An 11,512-nucleotide genomic window follows, 5' to 3' on the forward strand; every position below is an offset into this window, starting at 1 on the left:
AGTCTCACGGTCTCTCCTGCCCGGGCTGGCTTTGAACTGCGATCCTCAGATCTCAGCCTCCTGAGTAGCTAGGATTACAGGCGTGAGCCACCAGCGCCTGGCTTGGGCTGCTTTTTTGCCCCTCTCTGATCCCCTTCATCTATGTGGGATACCTTCTATGCTCCTTCCTCCTGGAAAATGCTTGAAAGCCTACCAGGGAGTTTGTTCCCTGGGCCCACCTTCTCTCACTGAGTCCCCCTCCACTCCTTGGGCAGAAGTGATTGATTTCACTCATATCTCCTGAGTCCCTGGTGTTCCCGGCAGTGGAACAGCATATGCAAAGGCCCACATGTGGACAGGTCCTCAGGGAAGGAGTTGGAAAGGGCCCTGAGCCTGAGAGGGTGTGGCCGAGGGTGTTGGAGTGAGTGGGGAGCCTCAGCTGGTTTTGTGGGAAGAGGCAAGAGGTGGCTGGCCCTCAGCTGAGCCCTTCAGCCTACCCCCCCCCCTCCTTGGGGGTGACAATGGTCTCTGACCCTCAGCCCTTCCCCGTGACCAGCCTGAGACTCTAATGAGCTTGTGGTCTCCAGAGCAGGGGCCAGGAATGTGGGCCCTGAGCCCGGTGGGGCTGGCACCAGGCCCTGGGACTTGTGGGCCTGGGTGCCATTGGGGCTTAGCCAGCAGCATCCTGTCATCCTGGGCCAACAGAGGTCAATGGGGTGGCGGGGGAGGGGGGGCAGTCACATGAGACCTGTACATATGTGTGTATTTGATTAGAAGAGTCAGGCTGCAGGTGCAATCAGGATAGTCTACTGTCCAGGGATGAGACGGGGCATTGCTAGAGCCCTGGACCCGAGAGCCTGTTCAGGGGCCATCAGAAACAGCAGTGACTACAGGAGAAAGAGTCACCTTCACTAGAGGGCTGAGACCAGGGCATGTGGAGACAGGTACAACCTCCAAAGCCCCCAAGGATGGCCTCTGAATGACTAGCTACCCCACGTCCTCCTCCCCTCTTGCCACATCTGAAAGCATGCCCCCCCACACACACTCTGTGGGCACCTCAGGTAAATGTCTGCATGCTGGCTCTGCCACTTGCTTGGTTCCAAAACATTCAGGTCAGGGCTCCAGCCCCGTCTCAGCATGACTGGGGAGAGGACCTGGGGTATTTTACTTGGTCTTCCTTAAGCTCCTCTTCTTCAATGAGGCACCAGTCAAAGCTCACACCTAGAATCCTAGCTACTCAGGAGGCTGAGATCTGAGGTTCACAGTTCCAAGTCACGCCAGGCAGACACGGCTGTGAGACTCTTACCTCCGATTAACTTCGGGCAAAAAGCTAGAACTAGAGGCGAGGCTCAAATGGTAAAGCACCAGCCTTGAGTGAATGGAGAGTGTGATGCCCTGAGTTCAAGCCTCAGCACTGGCACAGGCTCTTGCAGCATGGCTGCTTGAGGCTAAAACACCAAGGCCTGGGCTATCTCCCTGGGCTGTTTGTGCCCTCATTCTGCCACTCCCCTCCCCTGCCGGTGGCTGCCTCCTGGCTGCTACCCCATGAGATCCCCCACATCATGCCTTGTCTTTTCCCTGTGCCTTCCTGAGTGTGTATGGGAGGTGGGGGATGGGGTGGGAGAGAGTCCATCATTTGGATCCGGGGGGACCAGGGCTTGAACCCTGGCTTCCTCCAGGGTTCCTGCAGCATCCGTTTTCCATATCTGTAGAAGAGCTGATAACAGCATCTGCCTCTAAGGACATTTAAAGATGAAATGGCAATGTGTAGCAAAGGCTTAGCCCGTGCTTGGCATGGGGCCCAACAGGTCAGCTGCTGCGATTGCAGCTGGTGCAGTAACATGCAGACTCAGGAGACACCTTTACCGCTGCAGACTGAGAACCTAGACTTGGTCACACTGGAGAAAGCTCCTTGCTTCATTGAGGATTGTGATCAGTACCTTGGGGGTGGTAGTCTTCCCACCTGCCCGGTGCCCTAAGCATTAACTCATTTTGTAGCAATGAGGCCATGGGGAAGGGATGGTTGTACCTAGATCTGGGGGAGGGAGAGAGCTGAGGCTCAAATAGGGTAATCCAAAAGTACTGGGTCTGGACACAATAGGAGTTCTGATAAGGAAGGGTCAACAGGAAGAGGAGCCCTGGGGAGGGGATGCTATAGGGCTTAGAGGAGATGTCGGATGGGCCTGCCCAGTGGCATTTGCAGAACAGAAGCTCTTTCCTTGGGACTCTGTGGCAGTCTGGGCAGACTCATGGGGTTTCTGGCCTCAGGAGTAGGCTGAGGGATGGGGGGCAGCCGCCTCCCCAGCCATGCTATCAGTTACCAATCCATCTAGTAAGCCCCACTGAGCCTGCTCCAGGCCAAGCAGGTCACCAAGGATGAAGAGACAAAGTGCCTACTCCCTGCCCTGAGGAGTTTCCAGACTAATGGGACTGCAAGAAAACTGCAGAACAAAACTAGAACAACCCTGGCGGGCAGAGGAGGATGAGAAGGAGCTCAAGAATGGGAAGGGCTGGGGGCAGGCGGGGTGGGGGGCTGCCTGGTCAGACTGGGGACAAGAAGCTAGAGCCCTGTGGCACACGTGACCTATTTCTTGTTGGCTCTCAAGGGGGCTTTTGTGCTATAATCTGGCAGGTGGGCTAGGGTAGGGACCGTGTGTACTTGGCCCAGATTTTCAGGCAGAGGGAGTCTGAAGATAAGTGTGTGGGTTGTCAGCCATTGAATTGTTGTTCTTTGAATAATGTTGTTCTTTGTGTCTTGTAACTTTTGACTTCAAGTTTGCTCAATCTGATACTAGTATAGATACTCCAGCACTCTTTCCAGTTGCAGCATTCAGAGAAAACGACTTGCATAAAGTCCTTCCACATTGAATCTATTGTGAGTTTGAATTGAAGGAGGATCTTTTTGCAGCCAGCATATGATTGGGTTATGTTTTTTGTTTTTGTTTTTATTGGTCCTGAGGCTTGAACTCTGGGCCTGGGCGCTGTCCCTCAGCTCTTCAGCTCAAGGCAAGCGCTCTACCTCTTGAGCCACAGTGCCACTTCCGGTTTTCTAGTGGTTTATTGGAGATCAGAGGCTCACGGTCTTTCCTGCCCGAGCTGGCTTTGAACCACGATCCTCAGATCTCAGGCCTCCTGAGTAGCTAGGATTACAGGCATGAACCACCGGCGCCCAGCTTAGGGTTATGTTTTATTATCCATTCTGCCAATCTCTGTGTACACACACACATGCCAGTCCTGAGAACTCAGAGCCTGAGTGTTGTCCCTGAGCTTTTTGCTGAAGGCTGGACTCTATCACTAGAGTCAAAGCTCCACCCCTGGCTTTTTGGTGGTATAAGTCTCACAGATTTTCCTTCCCAGGCTGCTTTCAAACTGAGATTCTCAGACCTCAGTCTCCTGAATAGCTAGGATTACCTGATTCCTTTATACATTAGAAAACATTAATTTAAATTTTTTTATTAAAAATTCATTATAAATTACATTTTTTATAAAATTTAAACTTTTTAATTAAATTTTAAATTTTGTTTCCTTGATAGTTATTCTTAGATGTGCAATTAATACCTTCATAATATAGTTTAAGACTAAATTAGGTCCAGCAGTATATGAAAATGCTTCTGTGGGGGCTGGGAAGGTGGCTCAGTGGTAGAGTGCTTGCCTCCCATGCATGAGGCCCTGGGTTCGATTCCTCAACACCACATAAGCAGAAAAAGCCAGAAGTGGCACTGTGGCTCAAGTGGTAGAGCACTAGCCTTAAGCTGAAGAGCACCACTGGCAAAAAATAAAATGCTTCTGTGTAAATCACAAATTACATTTTTATACATTATGTGTGAACATAGACTTCTTGTCATTATTATTTTATGCCTTTGTCTTTTAAGCCACATAGGAAGAAAAAGAAGAGTTACAAACCAAAAGTATAACAGTACTGGCTACTGGTTTTGTTTGTTGGGTTTTTTGTTTTGTTTTTGCCAGTCCCCAGGTTTGAACCCAGGGCCTGGGTGCTGTCCCTGGGCTCCTGTTGTTCAAGGCTAGCACTCTATCACTTGTGCCACAGCACCACTCTGGCTTTTTCTGTAATTAATTGGAGATAAGAATCTTATGGACTTCCCTGGTTTTGAACCATGATCTTCAGATCACAGTCTCCTGAGTAGTTAGGATTACAGGCATGAGCCACCAGTAGCCAGCACAATTGTTATTTATGAGACAGGCTTGCTCTATAGCCTAGGCTGAACTCAAATTCTCCATCTTCCTGCCTCAGCCTCCTGAGTGCTGGGATTACAGGTGTCTGCCAGCAGACCTGGCTAATACCAACTTTTATCTCTACATATACCATTACTTTTATCAGTTACCCTCTGAGTTACTGTTCAATACCACCCCCTCCACTTCCTGCACAGAGAAAACATTGTAAAACACAAATAACAAAATTTACTATCTTGATCTTTTTTTTTTTCTTTTGTGTTGGTATTCAGGGCCATTTGAGCTATGCCCCAGTCATATCTTAACCATTTTTAAAGGTATACTTGAGTGGTATTAAATGCATTCATTCATAGGGTGAAACCATCTCCACAAACCACATCCATGGTTAATCTCGTGAAACTGAAACTCTGCCAATATACATGAAGCCTTCTTGCACCCTGATTCCTTTTCCTGACAGCCAGCCTCCTTCTACTTTGTCTGAGTTGTGAAACACTAGGTATTCACATGAATCATACAGCATTTGTGTTTTTTGTAGTGACTTATTTCACTTAACCCACCACCTCAAGATTCCTCCCTGAGCTAGCATCTGACAGAATTTACTTCCTTTTCAAGGTTGGATACTATTCTATGGAATATTGTATATGCATTTTGTGTAGTCATCCTTTGATGGATACTTGACTGTTCTGTGTTTTAGATTTTGTGAACAGTGCTGTCAATGTAGACTATGAATATCTTTTTGAGGCCCTGCTTTGAATTCCTTTTAATCTATGCATACCCAGAAGTAGGCAGTAATTCTGTCTTCCATTTTTGTTGTTGTTGTTGTTTTTGAAGAGTTGCGCTAATTTTCCCACAGTAGTTATACTGTTTCATTCTTACAAACAGTGCACATGGGTTCCATTCCTTATGTCCTTCACAATACTGACTTATTTTCTGTTTTTGATTTTTGCTGGTAATGGAGTTTGAATTCAGAGGCTTCATACTGGCTTGACTGGCTTGCTCACTCATGGTTGAAACTCGACCACTTGAGCCATACCACCACTATGGTTTTTGCTGGCTCATTGGAGCCAGGCTAGGCTGACTCTGAATAATAGTTTTCCAGAAATCAGCCTCCTGAGTAGAATTCCAAGTGTGAGTCATGCATCCCTAGCTTCTTTTCTCTCTCTCTGTGTATGTGTATATGTATATATATGCCATCATCATGAGAATAAAGTGGCATTTCATTATAATTTTGATTTACATTTCCCTTAAGGTTAGTGATGTTAAAGGTATTCTTATGTATCTCTTGCCCATTTATCTTTTTGTTCAAGTCCTTTACTAGTTTTTTTAATCAAGTGGTTTTGTCATTCAGTGGTCTTTAATTTCTAGCATTTCTCATAAAGTAGCCAACTAATGACAAACTCTCTGGTATTTATTTGGGAGATTATCATGACTTCTCCTTTAATTGATTAATTTACAATACTGGGGTTCAAACTCAGGGCCTTTACTTGCTAGGCAGATATTTTACTACTTGAGCCATGCCTCCAGCACCTTTTGTGGTATTTACTTTTTTTCTTTTTTTATTGTTATTATTGAGGTGTTATACAAAGGAGTTACTGTTTTGTAAGTCAGGTGTTGAGTACATTTCTTATTTTTTTATTTTTTTGGGTCCAGTAGTGGGGCCTGAACTCTGGGCCTGGGCACTGTCCCTCAGCTCTTTAGCTCAAGGCTAGCGCTCTACCACTTGAGCCACCGCGCCACTTCCGGCTTTTTTCTTTTTGCTTATGTGGTGCTGGGGAATCAAACCCAGGGCCTCATGCATGTAAGGCAAGCACTTTACCACTGAGCCACCTTCCCAGCCCCAAGAATGTCCTGATTTCTATACAGTTGTGTTTTTGTTGTTGTTGTTATTGGTCGTGGGGCTTGAACTCTGGGCCTGGGCGCTGTCCCTCAGCTCTTCAACTCAAGGCTAGCGCTCTACCACTTGAGCCATAGCACCACTTCCGGTTTTTTTCTTTTTGCTTATGTGGTGCTGAGGAATCCAACCCAGGGCCTCAGGAATGCAAGGCAAGCGCTCTACCACTGAGCCACCTTCCCAGCCTGGAGACTGTAAACATTTGTCCTCAGCTCCGCCCAGACCTGAGCTCCTCCCTGCCTTGGAGTTCCTGCCAGACAGCTGGCCCCTCCCTCTCTCCACCCAGACCCATCCTTGAGCTCCCATCTACCTCATTTCCTACCACCCAGACCCCCAGACACTGCTGCTACCTAGATAGTGGAGGTCACTATGTGCTCTGGGGGGGGGGGATATGGCTTCTCTAATGAACCTTGAAATAATCTTTCTCCTGTGTCTGCCTACCTCTGCGTGGTCCCCTGGGATGGACATGAGGATCCTTTCAGAGATAAGAGTCTCACAGAGACATTTCTGCTTGGGCTGGGTTTGAACTGAGGATGCTAATGGCCCTCAGATCTCAGCCTCCTGAGTAGCTAGGATTTGCAGGTGTGAGCAGCCAGCCCTGCTAGTGTTACACATCTTAACCTGCTGACCCCGTGAGCACCCTAGGCAGTGCTATCATCCCATCACCCATAGATAAGGAAACAAAGGCTGTGGAGGAGATGCGAGGAGATGGGACTTTGCTAGGGAGTTCAGCTTGTGTGTGGCAGACCCAGGATTAAACCTAAACCTTGTGGCTCCAGAGTCCAAGCAGTTGGTGGCTACACCATGTTGACTCTCCGTATCTGCCCTCTATCTGGGTCTGTCCAGCCTCACAGCGGGGAGCTGGTGCATGTGTCTCATTTGCAGGGACCTCAGTGCTTAGGTCCCAGTCTCTCTGAGCCAGTGTCCAGAAAGAGCTGCTTTCATGGTCACATGGAAGGATGCCCTCAGGTCCTCCTCGTGCTCTTCCTTGTGCTCCAGTGGACCCAGAAGAGTAGGTGGACTGGGGCGGCAGCCTAGGCCTGCTGGGCAAAGGGATCTCTTTGGAGAGCTGGGTCCCCAAGGGAGCACAGGAAGGAGGTGGGAAATGCTTTGTGCCTTGGGTCCCCAAGCCTGGGTCAAGGAGCTGTGTGTGTGTGTGTGTGTGTGTGTGTGTGTGTGTGTGTGTGGTGGCATCACTGTCTGCTTTCTGCCCCCCATCCCATTGGGGGGGGGGAACAGCTGGGCTTCTGTAGACCATGCAGAGTACCAGAAGGGGAGTCAAGAAGGGGTGAGGTAGAGAAGAAGGGAGAGGCAGTGAGAGTGGCGGCAGCCCCCCCCTTCCCTCACCACCACAGGACCATGATTTCTGGCGCCTACTGTGTAAGAACTGTGTAGGCACCAGGCCACAGGACCCCTGCTTGGCCTGTGAGGATGAGCTGGGAGGTAGGATCTGGGATCGGGGAACCCAGGGGCCCCTCCCCCACCAGACCTCAATGGCTCTTTCTAGGGCCGATCTTTGTCCACAGCTAACCGAGGGGGGGGGGGGGGGGGCAACTCTTACCACTAACTGCTAAAGGAGAGGGGGGGGGGGGGGGGGGGGAGGGGGGCTGGATTGAGAAGAACCACACAGGCCCTTCAGGGCCTCTCCTCTAAAAGTGTCCCCCCCATCGGCCCCCCCCCAAAAAAAAGATTATCTACTGCTGTTTCCTTAGAGGTGGCCAGACAGAGTCTCTGTGTCTTTAATCCTAAAACCCTTGGTATTTATGGTGTTCTTTTTTTGTGTACTTTTCTTTCCTTCAAAATTGCAGTCCATCGGGGAGTTCCAGGGACTCCCCCTCCCCTCCCGCCCCCCCCCACGTGCCCTGGCACCCCCAGGCTGGGCTCTGGCTTCGGGTAGGGGAGGGTGTGGCCGTCTGCGATGTCCCCTCCCTGCCTGCCGCCCCGCAGGGCGTCACCTAAGCCGCCGTTGCCACCCGCCTGGTGGCAGATGGCTGGGTTTAGGGTTCCCGGGCCCAGCTCACGCAGGATTAGGTGAATGAGGGAGCCTGTGGGCTACGCCAGGCACCAGAGCCTCTGGTCATGGAGTCCCCCAGGAGCCCCACCGACCCCGGCCAGGCCCACGCCCAGCAGTCTGGCAAGTGGGCACTACTGCGCAGCCTGAATCAGGCTTTCAAGACCTTCGCGGTTATGCCGGTGAGATCCGGGGTGGGGGGCGGGGTGGGGGTGAGATCCTGCCACCTGGGCCTCAGTTTCCCCGCCGTCCAGAAGTCCAAAAGCTGAGCACCACTGAGTTGGTCACCTATAGGTGGGTTGGGCCACGGTAGCTCATGCCTGTAATCCTAGCTACTCAGGAGACTGAGATCTGGAGATCTAGATTTAAAGCCAGCAGGATCAGTAAAGCCCATGAGTCTCCTATGTCCAGTTAAACACCAAAAAGCCAAAAGTGGAGCTGTGGCACAAATGGTAGAGTGCTTTACCTTGAGCAAATAGGCTCGGAGACAGCATCCAGGCCCTGAGTTGAAGCCCCCAGAACCAGCCTCCCCTCCCCCCCCCCCAATAAAAAGGCTGGGCAAGCAGTAGGAGCTAGAAATGTGAGGACGGATGCAGTCCTGGGAGTGTGTGTGTGAGATCCCTGATCCCTGCATGAACTTGGGGTCTTCAGATTCTTCTGGCTGCTCCCCAGGCCTGGACAAGGAGGTTTTGTGTGTGGGGTTGAGGGTGGCGGGTTGTGGTGGGTCAGGTCTGAGACAGTTCCCACCTCTGGCTGGCAGGCATCCAGTTTAGGGAAGGGACCCCAGATGCACAGAGGCTCTTCAGCCAGTTTGCTGACTGACCCGTCCCCTTTATCATCACAGATTCACAACTAGATCTTTTCCTGCTGTGGAGAGACATTGCTCACCTTCCCCGACCTGAGAAATAGGGGTGACAAAACCGTGGCCCAGAGTGCTTATGAAGTGAGGTGAAGGGTCAGGATGACCTGAAACTGCCCCCCCCCCCGCTGTGATCCCACAAACAGATGGAGCCCCAGTCTCCCCCTCCCCCCCAAGGAGGGGAGTGTCAGAAGGGACACCAGACTTGGAGGAAGAGGGCAGACAGCATGAATAGCTTCTCCCTTCCTCCCACGTTGAGGCTGGTGTTCAGGGAGGCCCAGAGAGACTGAATACGTTTTCCGAAGTCATGCAGCAGAATGAGGACTAGAACCCAGGTCTTTTTGACTTATGTGTTCACTGTGGTTATGTGCCAGCTTTCCTGGAAGGCAGTTTTAAGGTACCTTTGAGAATATGTAGACAGATTCAATCTAGGAAATGACCACTCTGTGGCTAGGAGCCTTGCCAGGGAGACCTTCAGCCAACTTCTTGGACAACCAGAAAGTGAGGACTTAGCCCATGCTGCTCAGCCACACAGAGGCATGTGCCAGGTCACAAATGGGACCTTTAGTTCAAGATGAGGTCCTTATGGGGGCTCGCCTTATGCATGCAAAACTGTCATGGGGCTGAAGGGGTCCGATGCGGTCACAGCAGCCTGAGCACTAGACATAAGGATGGGAGAACATGCAAGGGTTAGAGCTGGAAGCTGGTCCTTCCTTGTCGCCTGCCCTCCGGTCTTCCTCCTTCCTTCCTGCCAGAGGCTGTGGCACACTCTGTGTTGGGCTGTGTGGCTGCCAGTGGCTCCTCAGTTGTGGATTGGCTGAGTGACTGCCAGGTTCCTATTTGTTTCTCTTTGGACCTCAGTTTCCTCATCTGTACTATGAGGCCCCACTCACTTCCTGGCTACTCTGGCTACTTTGAGATACAGAGCCTTCCCAAGAGCCACAGGACTGCTCCTCCCCTCTCCCCCTGTCCCCCACACACAGGTGGGCTGGCCTCAATTCTCCCTGAAGCTTCTTCAGTGCCTTTGACAGTTCTGATCAGTGAGTGCCCTAATGATTGTCTCTGTTCTCCTGGCTCCAGCCTGGGGTTAAGAGTTTAGTCAGTTCAGCTTGCTGTGCAGCCCTGAGTACCTCCTTGATTCCCTCCCATCCCCCGCCCCAAGCTTCCATTTCCTGCTTTCATGAGGTATTTCATTTTGGCTCTTGTATGTTCTTTCAATGGGAACAAGTATTTTCTATGCAATGAGCCCTGGGCTGGGCCAGGGGATCCAGGTGACTGGGAGACTCTGCTCTTCCTCTGCCCAGAGCCCAGATGGTCTTTGGGGGCCTCACAGCTTCCTGGTTTGCTCAGGTTTGGGCCCAGGGAATGATAGGAATGAGCACAGGAGTTGGAGTTTCTCAGGTCCAGGCTTCCATCCTGCTCTATCGTGAAAACAGCCGTGTGACCAACCCTGGGGCATATTTCTTGACTTCTTGAGCCTTTGACATGAGTGTCACTGTGAAGGTCAATGAGATTGTTAACTTCAGGGAGCCATCTAACTTGCTACCAGCACATAAAGGGGCGTTGTGGGTTCCACATAGCAGTGCTCTGGTACAAGACTTAGCTTATTCACAGCCTGGCCAAGGGGATGTTTTCCTCCTTCCCTCCCTCCCTGCCCCTTTCTCTTTCTATCTCCCTTCTCAGCGCTGGGGATGGAGCCAGGGCCTTGCACCTGTGCATGTGCTAGGCAAGTTCACTCGTCACAGCCCTCTTCTCCATATCCTTTCTCACCCAGTTGCGTGTTCACACATAACCCCTTCTCTCACTGAAGCCCACTCTGCACTCTGGGGAGTCACAAGGAGGAGGCTCAGCTGGGCCCAGGCCTGGGTAGCCTGGTGCTCCCGATGGGAAGGCAGCTCCGCCAAGCCCGTAGAATATAACTTGTACCTCCACCCAGCAACCACTATGGAGTTTTTCCAAGGCGCAAACCCATCCTGCATTTCCCAGTGGCTTCTTGTCAGCCTTAAGAGAAAATGCAACTCCTGCCGGTGGCTTATAGAACTCTGTGTCCTCAGCTCCGCTCGCTGCAGCCCGGACTGTTCCCTGCCCTGGACAGTCTCCCTCCCTCTGTTCCTGCTGCATCCCCAGAGGCTGAACAGCCTGACTACTGCAGGAGAGGAGTAAATATAACCTGGCTGGGGTGGGGAGGGCCTGGGAGAGCTGCCGCTGTGAGGTTGGGGGGGAGGGGGCTGGGAGCTGGAAGTTCAGCTTAGTCCTAGGGGTATCAAGCAGATGTGAGGATGGATGGGTGGGTTGTGGGATAGCAGTGTGGAGCCCCACATTGTTCTCACTTTTGCCAGGGGAGGCGTGGGAGGGAGGCGTGGGATAAAGCTTCATTTGGGGACAAGCCTGGCTCTCCAACGCATTAACCGCCATTCACATGAAGCAAGGGTCCAGGGTGTTTGCTGATGTGAAGAGGAAGCTGACAGAGTCTTGAGTTGGTCAGTGACTCACTGAGTCCCTCCCTCACCAAAGGATGATGGGGAAGTAGGCTCAGGGATCAGTGAGTAAGACCTGGGACCCCAGTCTCCAGACTCAGTCC

This window comes from Dipodomys ordii, unplaced genomic scaffold (assembly GCF_000151885.1).
Source record: "Dipodomys ordii isolate 6190 unplaced genomic scaffold, Dord_2.0 Scaffold22, whole genome shotgun sequence".
NCBI lineage: Eukaryota > Metazoa > Chordata > Mammalia > Rodentia > Heteromyidae > Dipodomys > Dipodomys ordii.